General features: G+C 37.5%; 1 protein-coding gene across 1 annotated transcript in view; it reads right to left on the reverse strand.

Moving 5' to 3' along the window:
* Positions 1–335: 335 nt before the first annotated feature.
* LOC136256605 (uncharacterized) overlaps positions 336–15,691 on the reverse strand; it is a 118,064-nt gene continuing 102,708 nt past the window's right edge. The window contains exons 62-64 of the mRNA XM_066049588.1: positions 10,864–10,896; positions 689–814; positions 336–641 (exon numbers count right to left, since the gene is read on the reverse strand). The gene's annotated coding sequence lies outside the window, so the exon portion shown is untranslated. The remainder of the gene's footprint in view (positions 642–688; positions 815–10,863; positions 10,897–15,691) is intronic.

Below are 15,691 nucleotides of genomic sequence, written 5' to 3' on the forward strand. Positions count from 1 at the left end.
TTTTTACAGCTTGGCTGTTTTTGATTAGATTTATTTACCTCAACTGCTTGAAAAGATGTTTACAGGTGCATACATATGCAGCTACTACTTTGGACAAAGGTTGGTATACTTACAGTAGATCCCAAGGCTGGTCACAGTGTAAAAGTAATGTAATACTAGTAGTGTCATATTATATTGCTAGCATTAATGACGTACATGTAACTAACAGATATACACAACATATTACAGGATGGTATGCCATTCCTTACCCCAGCACTTAATACTTTCATCAGAAGATTAATAATGTGTAATTGTAAGATTGTAATTGCACCTATATTAGATTCCAGGCATACATATCTAGAAATACAGTATACTACAAGTTGCACTGTATAAATAATGTAAAAAGTGAAAGATATATGAAATATGGCTAGCATATCTACATAACTAATTGAGCCACAAACATTTATTGAGTTACAAGTTAGTGTCCTCTACAGCACCTTCATTGATGTGCACAAGCACAGCCTCTTTCTGGTACTTTAAATATTGTGATGGTGATATTGGAGGAGATGTAGATCGTGTAAGATGGTGTTGCCAAGGAGATGTATAGTGAATTTCATCCATTTCATCAAAGTCATAATCATCAACAATACCAGGAGTGTTAACTGTGCAAGGTATAATAACAAAATACTTGGCAATTTTTACAACTCACAAATGGTATTTGGTGGTTCAGTTCTTGGAATGACAACAGATGCTGGAGTTGTATAATCATTGCAAATAATAGTACTGTAACGTCTGAGAATATGTGCTCTGGTTTTCTCATCCATATTCTCAGGAACTATATGTATACACAGAAAAAACAAGTACAAGTAAAAATTAGAAAGTTTAGATTTGACTAGGAGTCATAAAAGAAGTATGAGACAAAGGAGATTGCTTACATCCGCAGCTATTCTACATGTAGTAAACATTTAATTTCTACTTCTGAGTGAGCCTTATAGCTTGTCAATAGTATGGCAGTGACTGAAGTAGGGATTAAATGTCCACTAATATAGCTGCACGTGTAGGCCACCTCCTTTGATTCATTACATTTTATTACTCAAATTTAAAACTCATAATTTTTCTCTTGCAATTGTTTGTTGCCTTTTTGTAACAAAGATGTGTGACATGGTGAACCTGCACGTACGTATACCTGTACTGCATCAAAGAATGGTGCCAGGTGATCATAAAACCAGCTTCATGTCTGAATGCCCTCCCTAATCTGTGACTTTTAATTACTGAAAGCAAAGTGGCCATTCCACTTCATTTTCAGCTATGCTACATACCACTACAAACGAACAGAAACGTGAAAAGTTAATGCCACAGCAATCAATCGAGTCCACTGCACATCGCTACCTGCAAAGCAGTAGTGGAGAAAGAAATGAGACACAAAGGAGGACAAAAGTACCATGACTCATCCATTGGCTACAGTGGTAGGCAGAAAGTATGTCAAACAAAGCACGTAGTGTTAATCATGGTTGAGTTATGCTTGGCTGAAAGCTTAGTCAGTTAGTAGAAAATTCATTTAAGTAGAAAAAATTAAAATTCCATAGAAAGTGTTTGAGGGCACGGGCTTGATTAAGCCTAACCAATACTACCAAGCTGTTGCAAAGGAATAGTGAGGCTGGATTTTGGGTGATATTTTTGATTAGGAAAGCCTGCCTGCCTGCCTACCTGCTCTGACTGACTGACTGACTGACTGACTATTACCTTCAGACAAGTGTAAACTCAATAATGGTTAAGGCTATGAGATTTTTGTACTAATAGATCTCACATATGCATACAGTGTACATGTTGTGGACTTACCAATTTCTCTTTGCTGACAGTGCAAGGTGTTGATTCATGGTAGTGCGTGATGGCTCCCTACATTTGTAATGGGATTTGTTTTGTATTTTTGTAGTGACTGGATTGATTGCAGAGATGCTTCTCACACTGTTCTTTATTTGTAATGCTGTGTAATGGACTGAACATAGCTGAAAACAACTGTAATGGCTGCTTCACTTTTCAGTTATTGATAGTTGGCAGTGGAGGAGGAAGTAGTTGATGTGAAGGGGGGATGACCAGAGTATAGAATCTCTGGTGGCAGGGGTCTGGGGGCACAGCACCCCAGAAGTGGTAGCCATGTTAGGTTTTACAATGTCTCAAAGTTCACCAGAATTAATTTACCAACTAAAAACAAACTTTTAGTCAAAACAGCAGTTTATAAAATTCTTTTGGCAATGTTGACTACAGGGTTAATAAGCATTTATAAGCAGTACAGAATAGCCTTTAGACACCTTAGTACAGTGGTAGTACACCAAGTCTCTCAAGTAAGAGGTCGGTGGTTCAAATCCCACTGTAAGCAAAAATTGTTAGTCATTTTAAGACTATTTTTAGAAACATGTTTTTACAAAGTATTTTGACTGCTCTATTAGGGTATTTGAGCATTCTTCTTTTAATGGTTTTCAGCCCTACCCATTTTCGGTGAGATATCATTCTGAGGGGGGCTTAGCAGACCTATCCCCCCCTCCTTCTGCCGCCTATGATAGTTGGGGCATACATTTGGACAAAACATTAATCTTGGACCATCTTCCTTTTGATGCAGGTTTACCAGTCATGTCATAATTCTGTTACAAAAAGTAAACAAACAAGAGGTTAGAAATGTTCCTATGATGAAGTAATTCTAAACATTTTTTACTGAACTAGCTATTACCAAAGAGACTGTGACCACAACTATTAGAACCAATTTATGTTGACCACTAATGTCTCTTCCTTTTAGTGAAGGAGCAGTGGTACACTAAAGTAACCTCTCCAAGTTATAAAAGGATAGCATATATATATCTAATCAAAAACAGCCAAGCTGTAAAAAAAGGTGCGGCCCCCATAAAGGCCATGGTGAAAAAAGATGTGAAATCCAAGGTGGCGGCCAAGAAATGGCTGTGATGGTAGGTTAATGGTTACATTTTAATAACAATAATTCAGGTGAATTTGGTGCCAAGACCAAGCGGCACAAAATTCACCTGAATTGCCGTTATTAAAATGTAACCATTAACCTACCATCACAGCCATTTCTTGGCCGCCACCTTGGATTTCACATCTTTTTTCACCATGGCCTTTATGGGGGCCGCACCTTTTTTTACAGCTTGGCTGTTTTTGATTAGATATCACTTCTTTTTGTATTTGTATACTGCAAAGCCGGCCTATGGCTGGCTTTGGGGCTTTTTTAACCCATGTGTTTTTTTCTTTACCACAGGAAGAAGAAAAGAACTTAAAGAAGAATTTTAGTACTTCAATTATTTTTGATTTTATTAGTAATTATACAAATTATATACATATATTTATTACATGCTCATTATTCCCCACAGGATTTTTTTTGCAGCTGATCTCTCTATTGGGTGACTTGAAATGTAGCTGAACTATATATAGGATGGTTTCTTTGTAGCTGAACTCTCTGTAACAGGTGATTTGTTTGCAGCTAAACTCTCTACATGGTGGTGTCTTTATAGCCAAACTCTCTACATGATGGTTTCTTTGTAGCTGAACTCTCTATAAGGTGACTTCGTCTAGCTGAACTCTCTACAGGGTGATTTTTTTGTAGCTGAACTCTCTGCAGGGTGATTTGTTTGCAGCTGAACTCTCTACATGATGGTTTCTTTGTAGCTGAACTCTCTACAAGGTGACTTTGTCCAGTTGATCTCTCTACGGGGTGATTTGTTTCTAGCTGAACTCTCTACAGGTGAATTGTTTGCAGCTAAACTCTCTACATGGTGGTTTCTTTGTAGCTGAACTCTCTACAAGGTAACTTCTTCTCTACAGGGTGATTTGTTGTAGTTGAATTCTCTACAAGGTGGTTTGTATGAGGCTGAGCTCTCTACATGGCGGTTTCTTTGTAGCTGAACTCTCTACAGAGTGATTTGTTTGCAGCTGAACTCTCTACATGATGGTTTCTTTGTAACTAAACACTCTACAAGGTGACTTCTTCTAGCTGATCTTTCTACAGGGTGAATTGTTGTAGCTGAACTATCTACAAGGTAACTTCTTCTAGCTGATCTCTATACAGGGTGATTTGTTTGTAGTTGAATTCTGTACAGGTGGTTTCTTTGTAGCTAAACTCTTTACAAGGTGACGTCTTCTAGCTGAACTCTCTACGGGGTAATTTCTTTGTAGCTGAACTCTCTATATGATGGTTTCTTTGTAAATGAACTCTCTACAAGGTGAATTCTTCTACCTGATCTCTCTACAGGGTGATTTGTTTGTAACTGAACTCTGTACAAGTGCGTTTTTGTGGGTGATCTCACTGCAGGTTGATTTGTTTGTAGCTGAACTCTCTGTAAGGTGATTTATTTGTAGCTGAACTCTTTACATTGTGTGTAGTTTCTAGCTGATCTCTCTACAGGGTGATTTGTTTGTAGCTGATCTCTCTACAAGTTGATTTGTGTGTAGCTGCTCTCTCTGCAGGTTGATTAATTTGCAGCCGATCTCTCTACAAGGTAATCTGTTTGTAGCTGAACTGTCTATAAAGTGATTTATTTGTAGCTGATCTCTCTGCAGGTTGATTTGTTTTAGCTGAACTCTCTACAGGGTGATTTACTTGTAGCTGAACTCCTTACATTGTGACTAGTTTCTAGCTGATCTCTCTACAGGGTGATTTGTTTGTAGCTGATCTCTCTACAGGGTAATTTGTTTGTAGCTGAACTCTGTACAAGATGCTTTTTTGTAGGTGATCTCACTGCAGGTTGATTTGTTTGTAGCTGAACTCACTAAAGGGTGATTTGCTTGTAGCTGAACTCCTTACATTGTGTCCAGTTTCTAGCTGATCTCTCTACAGAGTGATTTGTTTGTAGCTGAACTCTCTATAAGGTGATTTATTTGTAGCTGAACTCCTTACATTGTGTGTAGTTTCTAGCTGATCTCTCTACAGGGTGATTTGTTTGTAATTGATCTCTCTACAAGTTGATTTGTGTGTAGCTGATCTCTCTGCAGGTTGATTTGTTTGTAGCCGATCTCTCTATAGGGTAATTTGTTTGTAGCTGAACTCTCTATAAGGTGATTTGTTTGTAGTTGATCTCTCTGCAGGTTGATTTGTTTTAGCTGAACTCTCTACAGGCTGATTTGTTTGTAGCCGATCTCTCTACAGGGTAATTTGTTTGTAGCTGAACTCTCTACAAGTTGATTTGTGTGTAGCTGATCTCTCTGCAGGTTGATTTGTTTGTAGCCGATCTCTCTACAGGGCAATTTGTTTGTAGCTGATCTCTCTACAGGGTGATTTTTTTGTAGCTGAACTCTCTTCAGGGTGATTTGTTTCTAGCTGATCTCTCTACAGGTAGATTTGTGTTGATTTGTTCATTGCTGATCGCTCTAAAGGTAACTGATTTGTTGCAGTTGAACACCATGCAAAGTGTTTTGTTTGTAGCTGATCACTCTAAAGGGTAATTTGTTTGTAGCTGAACTCTCTCCACAGTGACTTGTGTGTAGCTGAATTCTGTGTAACTGAATTCTCTAGAGAGTGACTTAATTGTAGCTGAATTCTCTACACAGTGCATGACTTGTTTATAGCTGAACTTTCTTCAGTGTGACTTGTAATGTTCTGAATCTCTATAGTGGTATATTTGCTTAACTCTCCACATGGTGACTGTCTTCTTGCTGAACTGTCTATAAGATTAACTGTTTGCAGCTGAACTCCCTACAGAATAACTTGTGATGTAATAAAATTCTATAATGGAGTAAATAAATTAGCCGAATGCTCTATTAGGGTGACTGTTCTATTAGAGTATCTCGATCTCGCATTTGCTACACGGAGTTGGCTTTCGAATCATAACTCAGTGGTTTGTAATCCGATTCTTCTGTACTACTGCAAGGACTTCTATGAAGATTATTCCAGCTATACACCGATTTTCAGCTCATTGCTCTAAGCGGTTTGCCTAGTAGGCGTGAAAACTAATACTTTTTTATTCATAAAAATCGATCGCGTAATTGTGACACAGGTTGGGTTTTGTGTCATATCTCCGTGGTCTTTATCTCGATTCCTTTCAAACCACCAAAAGGCACTCCTACGATGGTTACTCCATCTACATAGCAATTTTCAACTCATTCCATGAAGCGGTTTACCCTGTAGGCGTGACAACAAATCGATCTTGTTTTACGCGAATAATCGGTAATAACTCCTGAACCATTCATTGGATTTGTACCAAATTTGATGCTAGGATTCGCCTTTGGACTCCCTTTTTGTGTGCCAAATTTCAAGGCGATCGGAGTACGCGTTTGCTTGTTATAGCAATTTTTGCAAGTGTGCGAAAAGACGAAGAAGAAAAAAAAAACGAAGAAAAAAAAAACGAAACTTTGGCAGCTCGTATCTCGGAAATGGCTGGAGCGATTTCCTTCAAATTTGGAATGTAGACTCCCTTGGCTGGCGGGCAATGGTGTAGCAAATTTGGTTCCAATCAGATAAGTGATCACCGAGATACAAAGGTGTGAAAATGACGTTTTCGTTCTTCCTGTCAATGGTGTGGCGCGCCGGCTTCTTGGGCCGCACGACACACTACCGTGTGTCTTGATATATAGTGTAGGTCATAAGGTATGATAATTTGAAGTTTGTAGTTTTTCCACACTGTTAATGTGAGGGGGCAAATAACTGCCCCTTCTGGGCAATAACATACAAAAATGCAAGGCTGTAACATTAACATGCCTTTTCACCAACCACAGCAGCTACAGTGGATGCATCATGGATTCATATTTTCCCTTCATTGTGTCCCATTTTCCTCCACTACTGAGTAGGTGTCAATTTTTAGGTAGCATGTAATGAATTCCTTGTGCTGACTAAGTAATTAATGTCCAAAATTTTTGTAGTGACTTGCATTCAGCAATTGATAATTGGGGTGGGTATATTATAAATTTAAGTAGCTACTGAACTGTATAAATGTATAATATGCTTTTAAAGGACTGATAGTTGGTCTTGAGGCCACCATCACTACTTTTGCCATTTCGAAGCCTAAAATAGTAACTTATGTAACCAATCATCCAATCCTTATATGTTTGCACAAAATGCAAAAAAAAAGCTCTGCAATGCTACTATGCTTTAGTAGCAGTTAGCTACAAGGCCAAAAATAGAGTGAATACTTAAGATTAGTTTAAGAAGTAGGGAGACAGGTTATAGTATGGGTTTTGTAGACTAGTACTAGTAAAAGCACTGCTTGAAATCATCATTCACTATGGTTATAACCATGCACACAGACCTTTCATGCCTTTCGCATATATCCATTCAGGGTTGGGTGAGTGACGCATGACTATCACTACTAGACTTTGTAGATGCAATCAACATGGATAAAGCCTATCCACTTTCCAAGATTGAGATACTGCAGTAGCGCAGTCTACTCTAATAAAGCAGTCAGCTATTCTAATACTGCAGTTCAGATGTATCAGAGAGTATGTGTAGCTGTTGTTGACATGAAGCTTAAATGAACCACACATCTATCTCTTCAAATTCTTGATTTTGTGCCCCAGGAGGTGCTGTGGAAAACACAGCATTTTAGGCCAGAATATAAATTTTTCAGAATAGTTGCTAAATAACTATATGTGACCAGATTTGACAAAACCAATCAAAATTGCACATCAGATGAAAACAAACTAACACCAGCAGTGAATACTACTACCCCCACACTAACACCACTAACTCCACACTATTGTACTACTAGTTTTGACCCTCAGTACTACTCAAACTACTCATTGACAAGGCTGGTTTGAACAGATGTCTTTTCTGGGTGGAGTGGAGAGCTTGAATGGTGGTTTCTGGCCTTGTGAAGACCTGGCTTGGTAAAAATCAGTGGTTTACTGGTGGATGGCCTGATAATGTTGGTCACATGTATTTCTATTGATGGGAAACTTTAAAAGCAGCTACAAGTACTGGCTGAAAGGTGCATCTTTTGTGTAAAATTCGTATGCATGCTTGCTATCTTGGCAAGGTATGATGACTTGAATTCCTAAAACCATTTATCTCAAAACTTACAATGTGTGACTTGAATCATTTTTCCAAAATCCAGTCACATATATACTTTTGTACTAGTACCTGCCCTACATGCAGGACCCTCTCCACATTGACTAAATTTCCTACAAGAACTGCATGTATATAGCTAAACTAAAGCAATTGTAGTATGGTATGTTGCGTTTATCTCACAGGTACAAACTGTGTAGTGCTAGTAGTAATTGTCCTATCATGTAGGTAACAAAATCAAATCTGAAAAGACTAAACTTTATGTGGGAGCATGTCCCCAAACCTCCTAGATAGATCTTGTTGAGTGACTTAATGCTTTCTTAAGCAAAATCTGTTTACACAAATCTGAAACGTTCTAGATCCACCACTGTGTTGAATTATGCTCCTAATTCACAACATTTCTTACTGTTTAAGATGAATACACATGCAGTACCAACAGTTCTATGAAGTGTACTGATTTAGTGAGTAATGTACAAAGTATTTTTGCAGTCTATATTAGGGCTGAGCGATACTACCGTTTTAGCGATATATCGCGATATTTTGAAAGTATCGATATCGCGATATTTTGTTATTAACTATCGTGATACCATGCCTGTACATTACTGTCATTAAAAATCCATTTGTTATGCAGTACTTGGCTAAGAATCCTTGTAAATGATAAAGTCCACCCATCTGGTTTCCCCTGCAGAGAGGTGTGAACACCATAACAACCTCAAAGCATGTGTTACAATAACTGTTACTGTAAAGAAGGATGATAGTGGCTAGTTTGCTATCACCTATAAGGACTTCCTACAGGAATGCTGAGCAATAAGCTATGTGGCACCAGCTATGATTGACTTGTTTGTAAGTATCGTGAACTATTCAGTATCGTGAATAGTGACTTTAGTATCGATCGTGATACTAAAATGGCAGTATCGCTCAGCCCTAGTCTATATAGTGTTTTCCAACAGCTTTTAAAATATAAAATACACTCCTTGCCATCTGATATTAAAGAACTTCATTCATTTAGAGATTTTCATGGCTGTGCAAAAAGTCATTTTTTGTCAACTATGTAATTTACTGTTATTTGTGTACTTGTATGTGTGGGTGGTGTAATGTATGCTATTGTCTTGCTTTGTGTCTATCTTGTATTTTCTTGTATGCTTAGTTAGTTGTTGTCGTTGTTTTTGCATCACTCTAACACGGAGGAACGGCATTGTGCCGATTGTTGTGAGTATAAAATAATAAATCAAAATCAAATCAATCCAATATTCATGCTATAATATTATTGCTTCAATTAATCTAGTACATGCATACTTGTGTTCAATTACTAGTTCTGTAGTAATACTAACCTGCTGTAATTATGTAAATACCCTCATCACCATCCTGTACTGGTGGAAATGTATAATGGTACAACTGAAAGTTAACAGGATCTTATTCAAGTCCATCCACTCCTACTACAGCACCATTATTGTTAGTATGAGTGAACATTAAAGAGTTAGTGATATTATCCTGTTGAGATCTTGTACCATCAGAATAAATGGCAATGATAATACTGATGACTGGACTACTACCCAATGGCACTACCAAACTTTGGTTAGTTAACAATGAGTAGTAAGGATTTTGGTGAAACAAAAAAGAATGGGCCAAAGCACTGAAGCAATTAATGTTAGTCTATATAATGTACTAAAACAATACTATCTTTATCATCACCTCAACACCTTCCTCAGTAAACTGTAAGCTGTGTCGATTGCAAGCAGAAAAACACTTGAAAAAGAAACAATGTTGAGAACAGGTAAGCAGGTGCCAAGTGAGAGAATAATGGTATAGTATGGCAGTAGCTACATGTAACATAAAAACGTGTAACTGAAAAGGTTGCCAAAATGTAAAGAAAAGTTGTAACAAAAAAATTGTTGAAGCAAGTTGTTGAAGCAAAACAAAGTTGTAGCCAAAAAGGTCAGGTAAAAAAAGAGTAATACCTCCACTGGGATTTGAACTGGAGACTGAACACCCGCAAGTTCAACGCTCTACTGCTTTGACCAAATGTGATCTGTGATCTGCTTTAGCCTTTAAGTTGTTTATAAAGGCCAGCCTAAGTTGAATGGAAAGCTGTTTACTTGCAGTTTGCATGTGGTTTACAGAAATAATTTAAGTGAATTTTGTCTACACCCTTGCACTAATCGCGCTGTAAGTGATGAACAACGGTAGTTAGAAGCTTCATTTAAAAATGATGTAATTCTTAGATAATGAGTGCTTTGTTTGACACAGCAACCGTTTTGACACATGCATCAGTTAGTGAGATAACCGTCTGACATCAAAGGAATGTAGACAGACAGATGGCTTTTCAACTTTATATATATAGATTTTTGCTGTGACTTAATTTCATAATGAATGATGATGATGATGATGGATGCATGATCATGACGATATTCAAATTTGTAATTTTTGAATGTCCACAAATTTTGCCTATATACACCATTTTTACTTTAATACCACTGTGATCCTTATTACTGTATGAACCTACTACTGTGGTTTATTATAAAACTGTCTGCTCATGTGGGGATGTACAGACACACACACACAATAATATTTTCATTAACCAGGCGCATGCCATTTCACAACCAGCCATCATCCAGCCAATAGCTTGCTGTGGGGCAAGCACCTGGTTTTATAAGGTGCAGTTTTCTATAACCCACATGAACTGTTGTGGCAAAAGATTGCTACAATGCAGATACCAGTCACGTAACTAAGTCATCACTAAAATCGATTGACATTACCATGCAAATATTTAATTTCCAAACTTAAACCTCTGAGCTACACCTTTTGAGTGTATATATTGGGACAGATTACATAAATACAGCACATTTAGTTAAAGAATAATTACAAGAGCAATGCATATATCATACCAGATGTTGGTGTTGGTGTGGGGGTTGGGCCAACTACAGAAAATACAGCACATAACAGAATGTTAAATGATACCCATAAGAATAAAATTTTCCATTTTTAGCTACACATATGTACACATATGTACTATTAGCAAGAGTTCATAATATTTGTATGGTGGAGAGTGTCTAACTTGAATGCATTCACCAAACATCCTGCGTAAAGTAACAGCTCAGCCTTATTTCAGAACAAAGGCTTTGCCTTCATCAACACTAATCAACACCAATCAACAGTTTTCTATCCCCAGTGAAGGTGTTGATTTGATAAAAGGTGAACTTTGGTGAACTTTACGCAGGGTGTTTGTACAGGCCATACTGAGAGTTAGACACTCTCCCCCATACAAATATTATGAACTCTTGCTATTAGCATATATTTAATAGTTATACCATGGCCACAAGGGATTTGCCTGATATATATTCCCAAGCCCGAGGGCCGCAGGCCTGAGGGTGAGGGCATAAAACTAGTGTAGCTATCCATTGGTGGTGTTATTTTGATTTTGCCTGATGTGCGATTTGGATTGGTTTTGTAAAATCTGGTCACTAATGATGAATGATCAGGTTTCGAATAATTGACAGATTAAAAATGATGAATGATCAATAAAATAATCATTTGGCCAATGTGTGGATGTATATTTCTACCTACCACGTGTCAGCCACTGAGCAGACCACAGAACAACACAAAGAAGATAACTAGATTTAAATAGGTGAGTAACTTGTAGTCCTAACTACTATTTACAGTAACTTACTTACTGTCCCAATAGTAAAGTTAGTAGTCTAAATGTGTTACAAAATATACTGAAGTTTTAAAAACCAGATTCCACAATTGCAATTTTTCTGGTGCTGTGTGTAAAGCATAATAACGTGAGAACAACATTCTGATGGTTATTAGCCCATGCTTTTAAAACCGCAATTGATCATGAGATACCGATGTATAAAAGAAACAGGGTGACTGCTCTGTAGATCTTCCACCTATCAGGTGAGTGTGCCTAGAATTATATCACTTATACCATGACTGTGCCAGATATATACACCCTTAGCCCTCGGGCCAGCTTCAGGTGTGTATATCAGCAAAATCACTTGCAGCCATGGTATAGCTATTTATATATGTTACTGGGTCTGGGAAAACCGGTATTGCCCTTGTCAGCAGATTTATTTTTTCACCAATATAACATGCACAAAGCTACATGAATAAACTATTAAATTTCATTATCAAAATCAGCTAGACTTGAGTGGTCTACTTTTGCTTGCTGCTTTTCTAAAACTCACTGACAATCTGTATGAGCAGTCTTGGTCCCTAATGGAGCCTGAGGTTGGCTGCATGTGGCTGTACAGCACTGTAGTGTTGAATAAAGACCTGTACTGTAAATGTGCTTTATCTTAGCCAGTTTTTGAGACCTGAATGGTTGCCTAATTTATCCCTACGCCTTCCTCTTTAGGATTCTTAAACAATCTCTGACCCTCCTCTGAGCTCCCGCCTCCTACCCCATTTGGAGCTCCCTGATACAGTTTAAAAGCTATCTAAAATGGCAGGAAACTTAGCTGCTGGCTACTTGTACAGTGGATGCTCTTGAAGGTAAGGAGTTGGTGTAAAAAATTGGTATTTGTAGCTTCAGCCATTGGCGAGCTACACACACTGAATACTTAAAACCAGCATTTCTCGAGCCTTTTAAATAGGTGATAAAACCGGTTTTCTCAGACTGGGTCACATATATATTCTGTGGTAATATTAATTTTATTAGATAGATTTCAGTTTGTAAATATTGTAATTTGCTAATTATGTTGCTATGCACTGCACATGCTAAGGAAGTGTAACTTGAACAAACCACTTTATGCAAATTATGCACAGAAGTATCTTCTCAACTGTTTTATGGTGTGTCTTAGTCTGTCATGTTTTTCATGCAAATTCTTAGAGAAAACCTCAAGGCTGCCCTCCAGTTCATTTTCGATTGCATGAATATGGCACAAGCCCCCTTTCACTTTAAAGGAATCTCATATACAAGCTGTTTTTAGCATGTAAGTCAAGCACACACACACACACACACACACAGAGGTTTCTGGAAACAATCTCAGGAAATCAGGTGCATGTAGCAGGCTGTGGGCATGCGCTTGGGTTAAACATTTTTTTTTAGTAAATCAGAAATAAAGGCACAGATAAATGCACCAGTACAGTAAGCTTGAACTTTACTCATCAAACCTGGGCCTCTCACTCATCAGTCTATACTGTACCATAGTGCTGCCAGCTACCTATCTCTAAGTTTCTATATAAATGTGAAACTGAAGTAAACTAAATGTGACCGGATTTGACAAAACCAGGCTTTCACACACATCCATTTCTTCAACTTTAACCGCTTGTAACTTGACCTCTCAGTAAGCTATTGACCTACAATTTTCACAAAAGTGTTTCACTGCATTAAATAATAACAGGTCAAACTTTGAAAGTGATAGCTTACTCCTATACTGAGTTATCAGGGGCGGATCCAGAGTTTCGAAAGAGGGGGGGCACCTTTCTGAAAAACAGTTGAAGACCAAAAAAAACTTGCTGAAAACCAGTTGAAGACCAAAAAAAAAAAAAAAAAAAGGTCACAACAATAATAGCTAGTTATCCTTACCAACTATATCACGTCTGTTATGTAAAATAAAATTCTATTTGTAGCTTCATAGGTAAGCTACACTGCCTCATGAACATTATGACTGCTTTATTAGAGTAATTGACTGCTCTATTAGAGTATCTCGATCTTGTATGCAATTTCTTGAAGGTGGGGGGGGGGGGGCATTTGCCCCAAATGCCCCATCCTGGATCCGCCACTGGTTATGGTCCTTTAAAGTCGCAAATTTGGATGTGTGTGGAAGCCTGGTTTTGTCAAATCCAGTCACAAATTAACAAAGGTGAAGAAGAAACCAAAGCTGAGCTTAATCCTAACCCTAGTGCTAACTGAGGTTTGCCTGTTACACATAATGTATCTTTCACTGTCTGTACAAGGTAAAATTATGGTCACAATGATATCTTTCACCATCTGTATGAAATAAGTTTAAGGTGATTTCAAGGTGATCGAGTTAGGGTTTGTTTGCATCCTCTTCCTCTAGTTTGCCTCGAACTAACCATAAACTTTCCTTCACACAACTAGTGTCTTCCAGTTGAATAGCTGTTCAGGCTTTTAAACCGGTACCACTTCATAAATACTTTGTAGGAGGTATTAGAACAATGCAATAGAAACCTAGGCTCTGCCTCAGTTTCCATGTTACATCATTCCAACACCTCCCATGTATATACTCAGCATATTTATACCTCAAAGACTGATGCTGGTATCTGGTGTCTTACTATTAAAAAGACAAGATATAATATATACAGTTTCTCTTAAAGCCATACTTATGAATAGAAGTAATTATGTTAGAAGTACATGTACAAGTTGCACATCTCAACTATTGTTACTTGGCATTCCAATAGTGCACTTCAGTTTCTATTGGATATTCTAAGGCTGCAGAGTTGTATTGGCTGTAGCTACCAATAACAGTGCAGTAACCTGTTGTTTTTTGTAGCCTTTAAACACCAGTATACAGTAGATTATTGCACAAATCCAGGTATCTTCACTATTTTAGAGACCTGAGGAATGTTCCAATAATCACCAAGGGCAAAGTCTGAGGTGATTATGTGCCATTCCAATGGTCTCTAAAATAGCAAAGATACCATGGATTTGTGCAATAACTGATAGTAAACTATGGCTCGTGCCGGTCTGGTCACTACCAGTAATGGCGACTTCCTGATTGAATTAGTGCTAAAATTACTCACAGGTAGGCTTCCTAGATGAATATGATCATCTTTATAATCCAGCGATGTTTTCTTTATACTCTAGTGATGATTTCTGATGGCTGTTGTGACTGGAATCCAGCAAAGCACGTGACACACACAACAAAAAGTCTGTCCTGGGTATCTAATCAGTTTAGATATCTAACCGCGGGTATCTATTGAATTTTAAATACCTCATTAACGACTAAACTTCAAAGCATGCTATGCATGTCATGGTCTAAATATGTGACCAGATTTGCAAAAAAGGTACCTTTTTCACACGCAAAATTTGACCCACACTGCTTGAAGGTTCTTAGTTTACTAATTTGTTAAGATGCCTTACTGTAGTTATACTGATAGTAAAGTGTCAGTAAACTTAAGTATATGGAACATAATTATTTTACTAAGTTTTAAACTCTCAGTAAAACATCAGTGAATGCGGGTTTACTGAAAAACTACTAAAATAACAAACAATTAACTGTTCCATATACTGGGGATATACCACTCTAGTAAACTAAGATACTTCAAGCAGTGCCATTTTTTGAACTTTAAAACTTCATAACTTTTTGATCATGGCATATAATTGCTTGAAATTATCCGAATCAGGAGCTTATAAGAGCTGAATAGCAGTAAAAATTTACCCTGGTCCAATGTCCAAAAAATTTATACTATCATGATAGTGATTCCACTGTAAAATACATGCTATCATGGTATATGCTAATCTAAATGAACTTTGCTTACATTTTACAATTAATTTTTACAACACAAATACATGCACACCTTTAAATTTTGTGTCTCAGTAGCACTAAATCTGCAACACAAAATGACAACCTTCAGGATGAGACAACAGCCAAAGATCATTGCAATGATCATAGCATATCCTGTATGCTCATGAAGCTGGGTTTTGGGTAATATTTTTGGTCAGAAAAACCCAAACCTCCATGATCCATAATATACACTACTACAGTACCATATTGTATGGTATATATTTACTGTAACCACATGAAA

The sequence above is a fragment of the Dysidea avara genome, chromosome 5 (genome assembly GCF_963678975.1).
Source record: "Dysidea avara chromosome 5, odDysAvar1.4, whole genome shotgun sequence".
Lineage (NCBI taxonomy): Eukaryota > Metazoa > Porifera > Demospongiae > Dictyoceratida > Dysideidae > Dysidea > Dysidea avara.